Below are 16442 nucleotides of genomic sequence, written 5' to 3' on the forward strand. Positions count from 1 at the left end.
CCAACTCTGCTTGGCTTTTAAGCAGAAATACGGCACTGATTGACTGAAAAATACACCCAAACTCCCTGCGGACTTTCACTTTTGCCATTCTGTTAGGATTATGCAAGACGAAGGAAGGCAGCAAGAAAGAAACCCTTTGCCAGGCTCTGCATTACTTTAGAACAGTTCTTTCCCTGATGGGTAAGAAACTCATTGGCGCCCCCGCTCCAAGCAGGGTCATAAATCCATTACGGGCTGCATGGACAAATTGGAAGATATAAAAGTCAGATATTTGGTTTGCCATCTGCATTTCTTCATGCTCCTTTATGGGTGCACTGGGGCGGGGTGGGGGGGCTCAGGGAGACAGCTGCACGTTTCGTGCCCCTGGGTGGTGAGTGGCGGCCTTTGTTTTGTTTGGAAAGCAAGAAGCATAAATCCTCTGGTGAGCCTCCCCTCCCTCCTGGTCCTTGCTGCCCTGGTGTGGCTGCGTGTTCGAAGTGCTGGTGTGAGTGTCATCTGGTTCGCATCGTCATTCTGGAACCAGTTTCCTCAAACCTTGTTTTCTCATTAGGATGACTTTTTTTTTTTTTTTAAGTGCATACTTCTGCCTGCTTCTCCCCATTCCTCGGTGCCTTCAACCAAAAATGAAAGGAGGGGGATGTTTTCGTGTGGTTGATTTAGAAGGTGTGAAGGGCCAGATGTTTTGGTAAATTTTAGCACAGTTAGCTTTCATGCCCTCTGTCTCCTGGAGCGGCTGGGGGTCTGAAGTTCATTTCCCCAACTTAATGGCTGAGCTTAGGGGACGCGGGGTTCCTGCAGCTGGGCCGGGAGACTGCACGTGGGTCTCCTGGTCATTGCACAGAGCCCGGGTCAGCCAAGGCAGTATTTCTGGCCACAGTTAACTGCAGGGGAACAATAGGAAGCTGGAAATACATGTATATTTTTAAACAGAGGGCGTGCTCCTACTATGAGAAAGTTGATGCTTCCCTGCGTAGGAACCATGACCCATGCGTGATGCAGGGCTGTAGGGCCATCAACTTTCCACGTGTGCAGTGTGAGAGGGTGGCTCCATGCTGCAGAGGCTTCTTGCCCTCACCTCCATCCAGAGCCATCCCACCCACCTTCGTCTGACTTCCCCCAGTGGGTAGTATTTTGTCCAGCACATTCATTCAGCCTGTTGGCTTTAAGCACAAGCTTTACCCAGACTCCTCTGGCTACAGTATCGCGCACGCCCTCGTGTCGAAAAGGCAGGGTCAGTGTCATCCTTGGACTCTATGCTTCAGACGCCACACGATGGCATTGAAACCTTAGTGGGTGTGCCTAGTTTTTAAATGTCCAGGACTCAGTATGCCGCCTATTAAAAAAAACAGTTTTATAGCCATTGATTGTAACACTTTTCTCCATTTTCCAAAAGCTTTTAGTATTTTTGTTGACTCTTTTTTTCCTGAATCCTGTTTGTGGATGGTAAAGAATTGATCAGTCCCTGTTTTAATATTGTGTTCTTCATTATTTCTTCTGAGACTAGAATTACATGTTACCTCAAATGTAAGCTAATAATAAAATGTGGGTTTATTTTTAGGGTAAAAATAATTAGTATGATTAATATATGTTCACTGTAGAAAATTTGAAAACCCCAGGGAAGTAGAAGAGAAAATAAATACTATCCTAATCCTACCATACAACATATTTTTATTTCCTTTTTTTTTTTTTTTTTTTTGCATAGAGCACAGGCATTTTACAAAACTGGACCTGACCCCTTTCTCATAGCTTTAAGTGTTTTTCAGTAATTTTTAAATGGGAATTTCTTTTTCTACTTTATTCTCCAGAAGCAAATCACTGTTAGATTTAAACTGTATCCTTTTTGTTTTTTTTTTTCCCATGTTTATACTAATATTCACTTAAAAAAAATCTTCCTGTACACATGCTTTTTGGCTTGCTTTATTCATGTAACTTTTTATCCTGAAAATCATTTCTAGTCAGTACCTATAGATCTAGTTCACTCCTTTTGTGGCTACATAAGTATCCCACTTATTAACTGTCATGAAAACAGCAGAAATCCTCATTTGTTTGCTACCGATTTACCGAATATTGTCAAGTCTTTTCAATTTATAAGTGTCTTTTAATGTGTACATTTTCGAAAAAATAAATAGTTGATCTCATTAAAAAATAATAAGAAACAGACCAGTCTCACCGATGTGGCTGAGGGTATTTGCAATGTTTAACGTGTACATACATCCATCTCTGCGCTTGTGCTGTTCCAGGAAGTGGGATCGCTGGGTTCCCAGGTGTAGTGCCCACAGGTATTGTGCTTTTGTCTGGCTTTTCAGAAAGAAGGGGACCATCCCCTCACCCCATCCCCACTAGGCGATGCTCAAGCCCCCACGCAGTGACCAACACTTCGGATTGGAAAAATCGTTCTAATGTGGGTCTGTAATTATTAGGTAGGGGGAACATTTTTTGGTGTATTTCTTGGCCGTTTGCATGCCTGCAGCAGCTTTCCTGTTCAGGGCCTTTGCCCTGTATTTTTCTTGGTTCGTTCCTGTATCTGGCTGGTTTACAAGAGCTCCTGGGCTATCGGGGCCCACAGGCCCCACCGTGCTGTGGGTGTTACAGTGGTTTCCCCCAGTCTTCCGATCATCCTTACCTTCGCTCGTGCTGTGTGTTAACACCTGGAGACTTTTCATTTGTGTGCTGTCCAGTGTGTACACACTTTTGTTGTGCTTCTAACTTTTCTCTTTCCCCAGGGAAGCTTTCTTTTTCTAACATCATAAAAATAATAAAAATTACAGCCAACACCCGGACAGTGTTTATTATAAGCCAGAAACTGTTATCCTGGTCTTACAAATACTCATTGATGTAAACATCTGTTAATTTGCCTATATTCATATGGGGAAACTGAGGCAGAGAGCGGTTACAACTCATAAGCTGGTAAGTGTTGTTGGAGTCGGAGCTCAAACCCGGGCTGATCAGCCTACTTCATCGGCCTCTTAGGAATCCGCCCCCCCCCCGCCCCCCCCGGCCCCATTTATGTCTTTGATTTACGAGGAACGCGTATTGTGCAGTGTGCATGGGGCATCACAGGGCTCGGTTTTTGAGTATTGTGTGAGTCAGAAGTGCATTCTCCTTCAGATTGGATGGTTGGTTGTTTCTTCAGTAGCCACCCTTTCTCCCTGATGGGAAAAGCCACGTTGATTGTCCCAGTTCTCTGAACCTAGTAGAGCGTCCCTCAGGTACTCCATGGAGTTAGGTCGGTCCATACTCCATTGTGTGTTGAAAGCACAGGAGGGGAGAGAGAGACGCAGTTCTCCTTTCAAGGCATGTAAGGTCTTGTGGATGAAATGTCTTCCTCTCACCTTCCCCTGTTTTCTCTCCAGCACATTCCCCAGGACGAACTTTCTTGGCTTAATGACCTTCATCAAATTCACTGGGATGAAGGAGTCTCCAGGAGAGACAGGGGCTTGGGAGAGGGACCAAGTTTCTTATTGTTCCTTAACAGAAACTGTGGGTCTCACCATTTATCTTTGAAAGAAAGAAAAGGACAGGGAACAAATACTGAAAGTCCTAAATGTCCCCTTTTCTGATGTTCTTATTCAGATAGCGTGGAGAAAACAGGACCGTGTTGGCGTGTTTTCAGTATAAACAGTTTGCAGCTACTGGTGGTGGCTTGGTCTCCTTTTGGATTCCGAAGAAGCTGTCTCACAGCCCCCGACTCAGGCTGAGGAGCAAGGAGGTCTAATTTCAGAAAATCTAAGAACTAGTGCTTTGTTGAAGTATTTGTAAGCCTCCCCACCCCCAAATCCTCAAGCTAAAAGCCCTAGATCTTCTGGTGACAGAAAAATCTCAAACTGACAGTCGCCTCCAGCCCACCCCCACATCGAGGAATAAGTCACACTGCGGAATTCTTTGCACGGATGCCATCTGCCGTCTTAGGGGTGGTCTGTAACCCTTAGGAGAATTTTACTGCCATTATTCCATCGCCGTCACATTCCAGAATAACTCCATGTGTTACAGTTGTTCTAGGTAAACCCAGTCTGGCAGGAAAATGGTGGCATTTAGGGGGGCAGAGGCGGGGACCCACTTCCCGGTGCGTCCAGTTTGCTGAGCGCTTGGACTGGAACGACTTGATCTAAAAGGGTAGATTTGAATAGATTGAGTTCCAACAGGTGCTTCTGGTTTTTTGTTTTGAAAGGGAAATTATAAGGGAGTAATTAAGCATTGTCAGAAACATTGTCAGGAAAAGGCAGGAGTTTTTAAATAATTACATAATGCACTTGAACCATGTTCTTTATTCTGTTTTCAACAACTTGAAACTATAAATACTATCGAAGTGAAAGGTGGGAAAGGCAGTTACTGAGAAAACCCATTTTGGTAGTACTGAGTCATTTTATGCTTTGATATTTAATAATGCTAGGTTTCCAGCACTCTTTTTAAAACGACCAGGATGTAGGATGAAAGTTAAACATGTTTCATGACAGCGAACCTGTTGCTCACAGAAATGCTGGAGGTTATTAAAACCAGCAGCTGCAGGGTAGTGATCCTGGGCACACCGGAAACACCGTAGCGGAGGCTTCTGGGTAGAGTCGCCAAATTCAGCAAGTAAAAACATGGCATACCCAGTTCAGTGTAGATTTCAGACAAATTATTTTTTTATTATAAATATGTACCGTAAAATAGAATTACTATGTCTACTTACCTGACATTCATTTTTAACGGACATTCTGTGCCGTATCGGGCACAGCCCGCCCTCCGTGGTGAAGGAACTCCGTCCCAGTGTCCTGCCAAGGGGCTTGACAGGCGCATAAAGAGAGATAAGTGGCTTCGTTGTGGGTAAAACCTTTTTATTTTTTTTTTCAGAGGTTCCCAACAAAAGAGGAAAATTACAAATGCCTCAAATGATGATTTCCAATTTTTGTTATTTGTAGAAAACTGTCATGTCAGATTTTCACATTTTCTACGTTAAATAAAATGCTTTTTCTATAATGAAATCTGAAATCTTCTCCAGAGCTATTTGGTAGAATTCACTTTTCAATAATTTTTTCATTACTTCCTTTGACTGAAGTGCTTTCGAGTCGCACAGAGCGTGGTGCGTGTCGGGGTGGCTGGGCGGGCCCACAGCAGCCTCGCTGGGCACGTCTAAGTGTCCTCGTTCCCACTCAGCTCCTGGGCGCCTTCTGCTGCCGCTGAGTGTGTGTAGGTGATAGGAATTCACCGCACTTAAGTGTTGGCAGGGCCACCTGGAAGACCCCACGTGTCTGCCTTCCTAGGACGCTGATAGGAAACACCGAAGGAAGATTTGAATTGGGATTAATCATCAAGAACGAGCAGGGAGCTTTCTCTAGGGGCTCCGTGCTCATCCCATGAATGGCAAACTAGTTGGAAGGTTAGAAATGTTTATCTACTGAAAGTATTTGATTTGTAACCTGTTAATTAGCAGGGCAGCTTCCCGGGCCCAGGACGAGGGCCTCCAAAGCCTATCTGCTCTCTTAGGTCAATAGTCCTAACGACCATTTCGTCTGCGGGGATGGCTTGGGGACAGGCTTTGAGGGAGGAATTTCCCATCCACTTGCTGTCCCTGTCGAGTCTCCCTGTCTGCTTTTTCTGGTGACAGGTTAGTTCTTGAGGATTGTTGGGCCTTTGTAACCACTTTTGAGCTGACCTCTGGACTTCCTGGGTGGCCGGTCCCAGGTAGTCCTTGTGCTCCTGTCTCTCAGAACGAGGCAGGAGACTGGCCACAGGGACCAGCAGCTCCAGGACCGGAAGTGTCCCGGCACGCATCTGCATCCGCTTGACTTGCTCCCCTGCTGCTGTGGAGCCCAGCGGGTAGGGAACGTTCCCTGGGTCGGCCTCTGGGGACGTGCTGATCTTCTGTGGACTTGGGCTGATGAGTCTCTAACGTGCTGTTTAAAAACCTGTTTTGTGGAGGGAGCTCTTGGTGAGCTCTTGGCTCACGTCCAGCTCAGGATTCCCCAAGCCACGGTGGTTCCAGCCTCATCTTCCCACGTCTGCTGTGTTCATGTTTCTGTGTTTCCCTGCCGCCACCTCTCTCCTTTTCGAAAGTCATTATAGAGAGAGGGAGCTGGGGGGGCGCATTCCCAGGCTCTTCCAGGCGGCCTGGCCGAGAGGTGCGGGTCCCAGAAGCGCGGGGAGGGTGTTTCACATCCATTCTCCACGCTCTGTGACGGGGTCCCGCAGTCCCTGCACGTTTCCGTTTGCTTTCCACGTGACTTTTTCTTCAGAACCTTCATTCTATCTGGAGTGTCCTTTGGCTTCTCCAGGGGAGGTGAGCAGATACCAGTTCTGGTTCCCAGTTAGAAGATTATTTTTCCTAAAAATTGGGGCAAACAAGTCATACATAGCAGGGCTGGAATTGTTCTTTGGTACACCCTTACTTCTTTTACACCTTCTTCCTACCGAGAAGCTGGACAGATGGTGCGACCCACCACAGCGCAGTGACCCCAGCGCAGCTCTGACAACGGAGGAGGACAGAGTCCTGAATGACCTCGAGGCTTTCCCAGTAGGGTTCGGTTCCCCTTACTTGTCAGAGGGGCACCAGCACCACCAGTCTGGTGGTATCTGAGGAGTGTCTGGTGGTCGCTTGCGTGGTCTTCCCGGTGCACACAGGGAGATCGCCCTCGGTCCATTTCTTTTACACAGGTGCGTCTTAAAGGCCTTTGGGACAGTGGGATGATAGTGTCGGGTTTGGTGTTTGCTCCCCCATTTCCTGTGGCCCTTCCGAGGGCCATGGAAGGGAGCACGTGTCCCTGTGGGAGTCCTGCAGGATGAGATGGTGATGCTGTGGAGGACCCGGGACGGGCTCTCTGTGTGTGCAGCGGAGACCGTCCCAGGGGAACGAGCCCATAGGCTTTGGATTAGAGCACGTCTCGCCGAGCTGGCCGCATCACGCTCCAGACTCTTTAGGAACCATAGACCGTCCTGAGCCAGGAAGGTTCTCTGAGCAACAGCAGGCGTGTTTGCTTCACCTGAGGCACTCCTGTGCGTGTGTGGGGTGGGGGAGAGAAAGGGCCACCCCCAAGGCTCACCTCCAGCTCAGGAGTCCCCAGGCAGAGGTGGTTGCAGCGTCATCCTCCCACATCTGCTGTGTTTCTGTTTCTCTGTATTTCCCTTCTGCCACCACCTCCCTCCTTTTCGAAAATCATTTAAAGATAAAGGGCGCTTGGGGAGTGCATTCCCAGGCTCTTCCAGGCAGCCGGGCCGAGAGGCGTGGGTCCCAGGACTGCGATTTCCTCCGTGTCCTAGACATTAGTCAGCGAGTGTGACTCCGCAGCCAGCTGTGTAGGAAGCACCGTGGGGAGCGATTGGCTGGAGGCGTCTGCCTGTGTGTGTGTTTGTTCGCTTTCTGGTTCTCGGATTAGGATCTGACTCCATTTTTGCTCAGATTGGGTTCCCATTAATGATGGCCACAGCTGCTGTGTAGGAAGACCAAACAGTTTCTCCAGGGACAGAATTCTGTACTTTGTCCAGTCCTTTCTTGTCCAGCATCGAATCCGCACCCTGCTCTCTCCATCTCCTTTCTCTTGCTGCGATTATTCATGTCTGTGAACCTTTGGTGCTTTGAGTTTATCGGAAGTTTAGACTTGGGCTTCTCTGAGTGTGTTTTGAGGTGACGAATTCTTGAGTCATTCTCCTGTGGATGACTTTTCCTGTCTGACCCCCGAGGTCCCGAAGGACCCCAAAGCCCCCCCTCGGTGCCCCTTCTGCATCCTCACTGCCTCCCACAAACAATGTCACGCGCGTTTTTCCTTTGCCTGGCCTGTTCTTTTATTCCTCTTGGAGCGTGGCATCTGGACTGAAATCTCACCTGGGGAAGTCTGAGACAGCAGCGACAAAGCCCACCTCCACCAGGGTGGAGGGAGACCAGTTACACAGCTAATTAATCCAACAGATGTCATTGTGAGTGCTCGTTTCTTCGTCATCTAGATGCACACACCCCACATTGCTGAGATAGGCTTTAGGCTTGTTGAAAATGTCCGTCGTTTTTTTATCCCGATTAGACTTTAAGGACTAGCGTGTTTCCTGTTCAGCCCTTTTATGCTTTAGTGAGACCTTGCTGGTGTTCCAGAAAGCTGTCTCCCACCACTGCAGTCACAGGTGGTATCGTTGTCCCAAGTGCATGTCACACCATGTGGCACCAAGCTGGTGTCTGTGTCACGTGTCAGTTTGTTTCTCCAACTGGTTTGTCGGCCTCTTCTGAATATGGGCTACCTGGACCACTGAAGGTGTCACTCGAGAATCCAGCACATGACAAGCAGACACCAGGAGAGGGTCACCAGTGTTTGCCCTTTCACTTCGTTGTGTTTTCTGAAAGCAGGTTTGTGATGGAAATAGCTGACGAGTGTTTGAAAGGTGCCATTTTGCTGTAAGACGGTTAAAAAGTATAGAACCTGCATGATTTGGTTAGTGACATTGAACAACTCCCGTGTGGGGCAGAAAAGGGTCCTTGGAGGTGGCGGAGGGGCGTTAGGAAGCAGGAGGGGGAGCGGGCAGTGGTGGGAATGGAACAGACTACATGAAAGGCACTGTTCTCTGCAGGTGGCTTGGGAGCAGCTATGGGGTGCTGCTCGTGGCCTGGACCTCAAGCTGGCAGCCTGTGCTCCCAGATGTCAACTGGTCCCTGGAGGTGGGGGGCTGGCACCTGCCTGAGGCCACATTGACTGAGTTCTCTTTGCCAACAGCCTCTTCCCTTAGTCAAGCCAACTGTGGGAGTGAACTCAACATGTCCCCTCCTAATCACTGGATCCAGAAACAACACATTTCACCCCTGATGTGATGGATCCCCAGTTGCCTCCTTGTCACTGAATCCACTGGCCATGTGCTAGTCCACGTGCTCTCAGCAGCCTTCGCCACCCTTTCTCCTTCTCCATCCCCCTCTGGCTCTTGTAACTCCATCTTCCAGTCGCTCCGGGCCCTCTCTGGCCCTCCTCCTTGGTCTCCTTGCTGGCTTCTCTTCTTTTACTTTATAGTAAATGTTGGAGTCCCCAGCGCTTGTTCTGGGTCCCTTCTTCTTTCTGTTTATAACTTTCCCTAAGTGCCTCATTCAGTCCAGTGGTTTTAAACATCCGCCTTCTGCTGACACCCAAATCTGGATCTCCAGCCCTGAGCTCTCCCTTTGTCCGTCTCCTTACTGGACATTTCTGTCTGAATGTTTGGTAATTGCTTGCTCGGACTTAGTGTGGTCTAGAGAGGAGTCTTGATGACTGTAACCCCCAAACCCCTTTTTCCCCTGGCTCCTGCCTCCTGGTCAGGGCCACCGCCAGCCTACCATTCGCCCTACGAAGCCCAAGAGCAGGGAATTGTTTGTGAGCCACTCTTCCAGCTGTAGCCACCCCATCAGTGAGCCCTGCTGGCTCCACCTTCAGACCGTGTTTTCACCATCCCCCCCACTGTCTCTCACCGTGTGAACTCTCTCCGTGCTCCTACTCTTGTCCCTTACCGTGCGCTCTCCAAACCATGACTTTGTGAAGAGGGAAATCAGGTCATATCACTCTCCTGCAAGGACCTAGCAATGACTTTCCATCCCCTGTAAAATAAAAGCCAGACCTGTCCCTGTGGCTTACAAGCCTCTTTGTGACCTGGACTCCACCCACCCTGCCCACCTGGTCCTGCAGCACCCTCCCCTTTGCCCTCTGTGCTTCACCCCACTGCCCTTCCTTCTCTTCCCTCAACATGGCAAGCGTGCGCCTGCCTCCGGACTTTTGCACGTGCTGTTCCGCTGCCTGGAATGCACTTTTCTGACCTGCCAATCATCTCTCATTAGATGTCTGGTCCTCCAGGAGGCTTTGCCTGGCTGTCCACTCTGACATAGCTGCAGCATCACTTCTCCCAAGCCTGCTTCTCTGTGTTGACAGTTATCCATTTTTCGTGTTTGTTCATTTATTTATTGGTCTCACAGAAGATCAGGGACTGTGGTTGTCTTCTGAATGGCTGCATCCCTGGCGTTTAGAACAGTGTCTGACTCCAGCCCAGTAAATACTTGCAGAATGACAAAAGTCCTAGCAGAGTATGCCCATGATTTTTTCCCCAGCCATGGAAGCTGGTATAGTGGCTCTATCTGAATGCTTGGCTTTTCATAATTTAACACCCACATTCATGTGTTCGAGTCGAGTGGATGTCCCGTGTGGGCCCGAGCCTTCCAGAGCTGCTTGTAGCTGTGGCATCCAGCATTGGTTTTGCGCAGCTTTCTTCCTGTGTTGGCCCACTGGGAACCCATCGTGGTATAATGGCGCAGCTCGCGTCCACGTATCGTGACAATCCCCACATGCACTGGCCTTGGCTCCATATCCCAAAACTCTACTGACCCAAATCCCAACTCCTCGTACTCCACAGTCATAGAGATTGATGTTGTAGAGAAATTAATGACACTTTTCCCCTTTTACTTAGTACAATAGTCCATTTTTGTAGTGGTCTTTCCCCTCCACACATTTCTAATACCTCAACAGCAGGATCTGTTTCTTCTCATCCGTGTGTCTTCCCCAGGACCTCGCAGATGCTAGGTAGAGTGCCAGTAGGATTTGATATCCCAACATGGAGTCTTAAGTGGAGAAATTTCAACATTGGGGTCAGCCCCGAAGAGCCTACTCCTTCCGTTTCCTTACAACCTGCTCTGTTCACTCTCCAACTCCCTGTCTGTGTCCAAATGATGCTCACCGTCCCAGATCTGCTCGTCCCCAGGAGAGCCACGCTCCTGATGGCAGAGCACACTCTTCATGAGAGTGGACCTCCAGCGTCCCGCTCTCCTCCCGCCGCCCCGTGTTCAAGCCACACATCCTTGAGCACCTGCGGTGACAGGACACTGTGCTCATGTCCTTAGGACTGTGGTCCTCGACTTCACAGACCGTGTCGCCTGTGATCCAGAAAGAGATGCATTTTAACACCGGTGACCCAGCACCTATACATATTTTGTGTTTATAATTGACACAAAAGTTCTTCTAAATAATTTTATCCTTACTGCATGGCTGCATTTTGGTACTTTCTAGCCTGCCCTTTCTGCTGTTTCACACAAATGCGGGTGTAGTACTCACAGCATTGATTTCTTATTCCACTGATGCAGTGACTCCCAACGCAGGGAGCTGTAAAAGAAAAATCTGCATTCCCCGCCCAGCCCTCAGTTCTGATTTCGCTTGCTGTGGATTCTAATGTGCAGCCCCAGGTTGAGAAGCGCAGCTTTAATGGATCACAGCCCGCACTTTGGAAAACACTGCCATGCCCGATTCAAAGAGGAGCTGCTCACTCACTGAGAACTGTCAGATCTGTACACAAGAGCTATCCAGTGTGGAGGGAGGGAGGAATCGCACCCAGTGGTTAGACCAGAACAGACCCCTGGCAGAGAGGGAAGCCGGAGTTGGGGCAAGCTTTGAGGAGGGAGCGGCCACAGAGGTGAGCAGCTCACTGGCCTAAGGACAAAGGCAGGTTCGTTTATTCTCCTTGCTGAACCGGAGGCTGTAATTCTACATGGGGTTTAGAAGAGCTTCCTTTCATGCATTTGTGGGTTACTGTAACTTTTCAAGGAAAATCACTTCTGAACTAAATATTTCATACTAATAACACACTGGAACTGGGCCTTTTTAGTGTTTTGCTAGTAAGGAGGTCCGCTCTAATGATCTGTTAAAATAATAAAAAAAACCCATAAACATAGTTAATACTATACCTGCTGAAATATTTGGGGAGTACAGTGTACTGATGTCTAAAATACATTTTGAAATGCATCCGAAATGTAAGCTGCACCGATAGGTGTATAAAAGGATGGATAGGTATACAGCAAAGTGTTAGTTGTGGCAGTCGGGTGGTAGGTATATAGGTGTCTCCTATATGACCCCCCCCTTCTCTGTGACTGAAAACTTTCATACTACAATGTGGGGGCAAAATACTGAGACCTAACGGTTAGGTGTTCTTTCCACTCTGAACTCGACCACGTAGAAACTGCGTGTTTGATGTGAGGGCTCTTCGCCACTCCACTGTCCCCCTCTGCCCTGCCGTGCCGTGGAAAGACTGATAGGGACGTTCTGCTTGCTGTGTCTGGGAAGACAGGGCTCAGATGAGTTACTCCTGTTTTTTACAGACAGGGGCGCACATTTCACCAGCAGCAGAAACATTGCCCAGCTGAGTCTTGCTCTCGAACACTGCAGGAGAGGCAGGGGGAGTCCCATGGACTCTCGGTCATTCCAGAAGCTTTGGACACCCACTAGGTGCCAGGGACTAGACAACTTCAAGCTAGGATGCCTGCGTGCCTTGAGGGATACTCTGGTAGCTCTTTGGGCTTCAAAGAAGGAGCAGCTCCCTGGCGTGAGGCTGCCTGGGTTTGAATCCCAGCTGCTGTCCTTCACGGCTGTGCGGCTTTGGGAACTTAATTCCTCTGTCTTCTGCAGCGGGAAAAAGGGCTGCATGAACAACCTGCCTAATGGGACCGTTGAGCACGTTAAATAAGATAATACTTGGGATGCGCCTACAGTGCACTCAGCACGAAAGCACAGACAACGCGACTTTTTAAGAATCCACGTTTGTGCATTAGATTGTCTGTTGTCTTATGAAGACCACATAATGGAAGTTATTCTATAATTTGGTTTTCATTAGCTTTGAACTTGCCACACCACACTTTCGGTTTGGAGGACAGAAAGGCTGGTGGGTTTTTTAGGGTTGGAGGAGGGAGAAAGAATTCTCCTTAAGAGAAATGTGACATGAAATGTGGCAGCGAAATGACTTTGGGCAAATAACATAACCTGGGCCAGTGAGTCACGGTCCCGTCTGAAAAGCGAGGGGCTGGGAGGGATCCCTAAATTCCCTTCAAGCATTCAGTGTTTATTCATAGGACTGATTTTTAAAGGAATACTTCTGTCTCTTCCCCTAAGTAATGGAGCAAGAAGTGGTCTAGCGAAGTACTAATAAAATTTAAAAAGGGCTCCAAGTCTAGCCTTATTTTTGCTACTACTTGTTTGTCCCCTTGTCTGAGAAGTGCCTCAGAGGTCTTGAGTTGTGAGAGGAATGATCAGTGAAGTTACTTTCATTAACATAATTTTTTTAGCTTCTTTAATATTTTTTTCCTCTTTATTAAGTTTATTATCAGGAATACTATGTTACATTTTATTAACATCATTTTATAATATTGTTCTGTATAACCTGGGGATTTCAGAATTTGATTATTTTTTTAAAGGGGAAAAAAAACGGACTTCCCCCAAGCACACCAGCACAGCTGTATTTCCCTTGTGTGACCGAATGAGGCGTAAGAAAGAATTTAGTCCTGGAAACTGATACAGAGGGCACAGCACACTCAGAACTATATACTCTTTCTGTTTCATTCCCACATATATATGTTTTTCTGACTAACGCTAATGCATATTTCCTCTAAACAAACACAGAGTTATAGTCCAGAACTGTACAGCATGAAGGGCAGAGATTGAAAAATGGAAGTTACATTCCAATTAAACCAGAATGCCTTTGGCTTTGTGTGTCTTTGTGTTTTGTATTTGTGTCTGTTTACATTTTGTAACCGTGGCGATACCACAGAATATCGTAAAGGGGGAACAGCCTCTGAGCACAAGTGAAGTATTAGCTGGCGCTGCAGAGCTGCCATATCCACCTTTCCTGAAAACCACAGTGTTGCCGGCATGGATGACCTCACATTGCCTTAGGAGTCTTCCTTCAGTGTTTACATCTGGGTCCTTGCTGGTAGCTGTCCCATCCCCGTCTCCACTCACGGGAGGGAACACCTGCGGTCCAGTATGGAAAAGCGTCTCCATGGCAACCCTTTGTTATCCATCAATTTAAACTTATTTCAAAATTTTTCTTCCAGTGAAACATTTTTTTTTCCAAAAGGCATATATGCATTCCTCCTCTTCCCTTATTTGTACATGGACGTGACTCTCCCTGACAAGTCAACTTATGGATGTTTTCTCCTTACCCCCCTCTTTCGAAAGGTGATTTTTTGTTGTTGTTGTTTAATGAAATAAAGGCTAAACCCGGCATTTCCGATGAGCTCTGAGTCAATAAGTGGGAGGAGATGCCTCCCTCCTTGGTTTGAAAGAACACTGCTAAATAATCCTTAACATCTGAAACGATGTGCAAAGGTACGCACAACAGAACACTCTCACCAGGTTCATTGTCTGCCTGGGGGTTCTGTCAGTGCGGGCGAGTCTGGAGAGCGGGCCTGAGAAGCAGAGCAGCTCTTTGCCGTTGGAGCGGGGTATTCAGCTGGTGCTGTGAGCACGGGACTGTGGCAACATCGGCTTCATGCCGGTGTCGAGGTGTGGGAGGAACTGTCCACACTTTATGTCTGGAAACACCTATGACATGGAATGCAAATCACTGGCAATAATGTAGTAAGGTTGCAAATTTGAACACAAATGAGGAAATGCAAAAGAAAGCTTTGCATGACAACACTCACCTCCCATGTGGTAATTATTACTTTCAAATGTGATATATTCTAATGTCCAGGATGTGGGACACTATTATGTCCCACAATTATTACTCCTTGGGGGAAATTTTACATTTTATAACTGTTGTATTCAAGTCTCTTGCATTTCTTACACACTCTGATATTGGTAATGATTCCGTCATTTATTGTCAGCAAAATCATAATCTTCCTTATTTTAGAAACCTACAGATATTATCTTTGTTTTCTCTCCCTGTAGGTGTTATGGGTATTTCTAAATGTGTCTATTCTGAAGTGCTGTTCATGTTTGGCAATGGCAGGTAAAGACAAATGCTAGTTTCGTGTTGTTACTATATAGCTTGAATTGCTACTGTTTCCCTAGACATTTAGTTTTTGAGATGTTCTTGTTTATAGCGTCAGCCTGTGTCCCGGTCATTTTAGATGTTAGGACTTAGGACTTTCGTTGGCTTCAAGATACTGTGAACTTAGAAAGTCTACCTATCAGAGTAGATCACCCATAATTCATTTACTTTCATTTTTCTTTTATCCTTCCCATTCTGTATAGCTGGGCAAAGATTTTATGGGCAGGAGCATCTTCCAAGAGTATTTTTCATCAGATGCCACTCCTTTCCTTGGGTGATATACACGTAAAGAAATGGGCAGGAAGCTCTGTGTGTAAGGCGAGTATGCATGAAGCATGTTATATGTGTGCATTTTTGTACGTAAAGGTTCCTCTTCCTCTGTTCTCCCTCTCACGTCAGGGGTCTGGGCGCCCAGCGCATCCCCACGACTGCAGTTGGTTCAGCGTAATTGATGCGGTCTCATTTCCCACAGCTGATGAGGATTATATCAGCTTGGTTTAACAGTCTCATTTTCTGCTCCCAGTGCACACTTGTTTTAATGTGTTTCAGTTAATGAGGTAGAAGAGAGAACGAGGTGTTACTGTTTATACACAGACAGGGAGCCTGTGCAGCGAGCCCTGCCCCAGCCCATGTGGCCCTGGGTGTCCTTGGGGGGCACGTCCCACAGAGCGAAGCCACCTTTTCGGAACATGGCTTTTCATGGCTAATGCAGGTAATGATTATTATCCATCAGCTTTCCCAAATAGTCTTATTAATACTATTTCTCCTTTTGTGACGTGTCTTTCATGTGTCGTGATAAAAAGACTATAACTTGGCTCAGCTTGGGGTGCAGCCGAGGGCCTCGGTGAACCTTCCACTCAGCTTTTTCAAACCCTGTGATTCATTCCCCAGCGCTGCGCCCCTAGTCCCTTCCCCACGTAACTTAGAGAAACCAATTTCAGGAGCCCCAGAGGAACCGCACCTCGGTGTGGGGCACACAGGCATGAAGACTTTGCATTTGAGGTGACGTGGGGTGGGAACAGTGCTACTGCCAGGGGTGGTGGAAGAGGTGGAAGAGACTTCCAGGGGACGTTTAATATGAAGGGGGGTCTGGTTTGGGTCATGACTTTGCTCTTACTTTTATGGACAGGCGGGGCCCTCAAGGTTGGAAGCTGTAGGAATTGAGATGCAAATATTGCTGCCCCCTTCTTTGAGCTTTTTTGGGGAGCAGGCTACTGCCTCAGGGTGGCCAGGAAACCAAGGCGGGGTGGGCCTTTTGCATGTATTCAAATCTCCAGCTTCTGGACGCACGGAAATAAAGGGTGTGCCAGGAGAACAACAAAGGAGACCTGTCCCTTTTGGGACCAACCCGAACCATTCTGTCAACCACGGACACTTGTGGAGGAACACGATCTTGTGCCTTCCACCCCTCTCCTTCCATGTTCCGCTTACACCCTTTCCTGCTCCTCTGTGGACATGCAGCACCCTAAATAGTTAAACCTGTTGCCTGGCCTTGGCGCCGTGCCAGCCCTGTGGGGCGCTGCGCAGGCTGGAGGCCCCCAGCTCATCCAGCTTCCCAAAGGCACAGCAGCCGTGGGTTTCAGCAGGAATTAAACAATTACTAAGTCTTAGTCCTCCCCACCTTCCGTGGACTGACTCTATAAATTGTCAGCCTGTTGACATTTTAATGCGAATTATGTCATGTGGTATCCCCTTTGATTTCGACATGCCTCAGTTTG

At 47.7% G+C, this 16442-nt stretch overlaps 1 protein-coding gene across 3 annotated transcripts in view; it reads left to right on the forward strand.

Moving 5' to 3' along the window:
• ZFHX3 (zinc finger homeobox 3) overlaps window positions 1-16442 on the forward strand; it is a 243285-nt gene that overhangs the window by 97475 nt on the left and 129368 nt on the right. The window lies entirely within an intron of this gene.

Source organism: Desmodus rotundus, chromosome 12 (assembly GCF_022682495.2).
Source record: "Desmodus rotundus isolate HL8 chromosome 12, HLdesRot8A.1, whole genome shotgun sequence".
NCBI classification, from domain to species: domain Eukaryota; kingdom Metazoa; phylum Chordata; class Mammalia; order Chiroptera; family Phyllostomidae; genus Desmodus; species Desmodus rotundus.